Genomic DNA, 3,095 nt, shown 5'->3' with positions numbered 1-3,095 from the left:
GTTCTTGCATGCATCTTGTGTTTTGATCCAAAATTTTCATGTTTTGGGTCAAGTTTGTGTTTTTCTCTATCATAAATAAAAAAAATTCAAAAATCAAAAATATATCTTTTCCTTTTTTCTCTCCAAATTTTTGAAATTTTGGGTTGACTTGGTCAAAATTTTTTTTTAAATTAGTGGTTTCTTACAAGTCAAGTCAAATTTTCAATTTTAAAAATCTTATCAAAATCTTTTCAAAAATCATATCTTTTTCATTTTTTTTCTATTTTTTAAAAATTTTAAAAATCTTTTCTAAAATTATTTTCAAAATCTTTTCCTTATCTTCATATCAAATTTTCGAAAACTCACTAACAATTAATGTGATTGATTCAAAAGTTTGAAGTTTGTTACTTTCTTGTTAAAGAAAGGTTCAATCTTTAAGTTCTAGAATCTTATCTTGTAGTTTCTTGTTAGTGAATTAAGTAATTTTAAATTTTTGAATTAAATCTTTTTATCTTTTATCTTATCTTTTTCAAAAAAAAATTTTATCTTTTTCAAAATTTAATTTCAAAATATCTTATCTAACCTCTTATCTTCTTATCTTTTCAAATTTGATTTTAATATCTTTTTCAACTAACTCTTTGACTTTTTGTTTGTTTCTTATCTTTTTCAAAACCAACTAACTACTTTTCCCTCTTCAATTTTCGAAAATACCTCTCGCTTTTTCAAAAATTCTTTTTAATTGTTTCAAGTTTTAATCTTATCTTATCTCTAATTTTCGAAAATTACTAACATTTTTTTTAAAAAAATTATTTTCGAATTTTCTATCTCTTCTCTCTTATTCTATTTAATTATTTACTTACTAACACTTCTCTTCACCTCTCTTCATCTAAAAATCCGAACCTAGTCTATCCCTTGTGTTTGGATTCTTCACTTTCCTTCTTCTACTAACATAAAGGAATCTCTATACTGTGACACAGAGGATTCCTCTTTCTTTTCTTGTTTTCTTCTCTTTCATATGAGCAGGAACAAGGACAAAAGCACTCTTGTTGAAATTGATCCCGAACCTGAAAGGACTCTAAAAAGTAAACTAAGAGAAGCTAAATTACAACAATCTAGAAGTAACTTTTCAGAAATTTTTGAACAAGAGAAGGAGATGGCAGCCGAACCTAATAATGATAATGCAAGAAGGATGCTTGGTGACTTTACCAAACCAACGTCCAAATTTGATGGAAGAAGCATCTCCATTCCTGCCATTGGAGCCAATAATTTTGAGCTTAAGCCTCAACTAGTTGCTTTAATGCAACAGAACTGCAAGTTTTATGGACTTCCATCTGAAGATCCTTACCAGTTTTTAACTGAGTTCTTGCAGATTTGTGAGACTGTTAAGATGAATGGAGTTGATCCTGAAGTCTACAGACTCATGCTTTTCCCTTTTGCTGTAAGAGACAGAGCTAGAATATGGTTGGATTCACAACCTAAGGATAGCCTGGACTCCTAGGATAAGCTGGTCACTGCCTTCTTGGATAAATTCTTTCCTCCTCAAAAGCTGAGCAAGCTCAGAGTGGATGTTCAGAACCTTCAAACAAAAAGATGGTGAATCCCTCTATGAAGCTTGGGAAAGATACAAGCAGTTGACCAAAAGGTGTCCATCTGACATGTTTTCAGAATGGACCATATTAGATATATTCTATTATGGTCTATCTGAGTTTTCGAAAATGTCATTAGACCATTCTGCAGGTGGATCCATTCACCTAAAGAAAACACCTGCAGAAGCTCAAGAACTCATTGACATGGTTGCAAATAACCAATTCATGTACACTTCTGAGAGGAATTCTGTGAATAATGGGACACCTCAGAGGAAGGGAGTTCTTGAGATTGATGCTCTGAATGCCATATTGGCTCAGAACAAAGTGTTGACTCAGCAAGTCAACATGATCTCTCAAAGTCTGAATGGATGGAAAAATGCATCCAACAGTACTAAAGAGGCAGCTTCTGAAGAAGCTTATGATCCTGAGAACCCTGCAATAGCAGAGGTTAATTACATGGGTGAACCTTATGGAAACACCTATAATTCATCATGGAGAAATCATCCAAATTTCTCATGGAAGGATCAACAAAAGCCTCAACAAGGCTTTAACAATTGTGGACGCAATAGGCTGAGCAATAGCAAGCCTTTTCCATCATCTTCTCAGCAACAGACAGAGAATTCTGAACAAATCACTTCTAATCTAGCCAATCTAGTCTCTGATCTGTCAAAAGCCACTTTCAGTTTCATGGGTGAAACAAGATCCTCCATCAGAAATATGGAGGCACAAGTGGGCCAGCTGAGTAAGAAAGTCATTGAAACTCCTCCCAGTATTCTCCCAAGCAATACAGAAGAGAATCCAAAAGGAGAGTGCAAGGCCATTGATGTGATCAATATGGCCAAATGCACAAGGGAGGAGGAGGACGAAAATCCTAGTGAGGAAGACCTCCTGGGACATCTCTCAAGCAAGAGGGAGTTTCCTATTAAGGATCCAAGGGAATCTGAGGCTCATATAGAGACCATAGAGATTCCATTAAATCTCCTTCTACCATTCATGAGCTCTGAAGACTATTCTTCCTCTGAAGAGGATGAAGATGTGGCTGGAGAGCAAGTTGCTCAATATTTAGGAGCTATCATGAAGCTGAATGCCAAGTTATTTGGTAATGAGACTTGGAAAAGAGAACCTCCCTTGCTCATTAGTGAACTAGATACCTGGATTCAGAAAATTTTACCTCAAAAGAGACAAGATCCTGGCAAGTTCTTAATACCTTGTACCATAGGCACCATGACCTTTGAAAAGGCTCTATGTGATCTGGGGTCAGGGATAAATCTTATGCCACTCTCTGTAATGGAGAAGCTGGGGATCAATGAGGTACAACCTACCTTGTTCTCATTACAATTGGCAGACAAGTCATTGAGACAAGCTTATGGAATAGTAGAGGACGTGTTAGTAAAGGTTGAAGGCCTTTACATCCCGGCTGATTTCATAGTCTTAGACACTAGGAAGGAAGAGGATGAATGCATCATCCTTGGAAGACCTTTCCTAGCCACAGCAGGAGCTGTGATAGATGTCAACAGAGGTGAATTAGTC

The 3,095-nt window shown here is 35.5% G+C and overlaps 1 non-coding gene across 1 annotated transcript; it reads right to left on the bottom strand.

Moving 5' to 3' along the window:
- Positions 1-1,531: 1,531 nt before the first annotated feature.
- On the bottom strand, positions 1,532-1,636 carry LOC112719403 (small nucleolar RNA R71). The gene has a single exon (XR_003161705.1). It is a non-coding gene; the product is annotated as a small nucleolar RNA R71 (small nucleolar RNA).
- Positions 1,637-3,095: the final 1,459 nt, after the last annotated feature.

The sequence above is a fragment of the Arachis hypogaea genome, chromosome 10 (assembly GCF_003086295.3).
Source record: "Arachis hypogaea cultivar Tifrunner chromosome 10, arahy.Tifrunner.gnm2.J5K5, whole genome shotgun sequence".
Lineage (NCBI taxonomy): Eukaryota > Viridiplantae > Streptophyta > Magnoliopsida > Fabales > Fabaceae > Arachis > Arachis hypogaea.
Note: the sequence above shows the minus strand (reverse complement) of the source record. Positions and strands in the feature narration are given on the sequence as shown.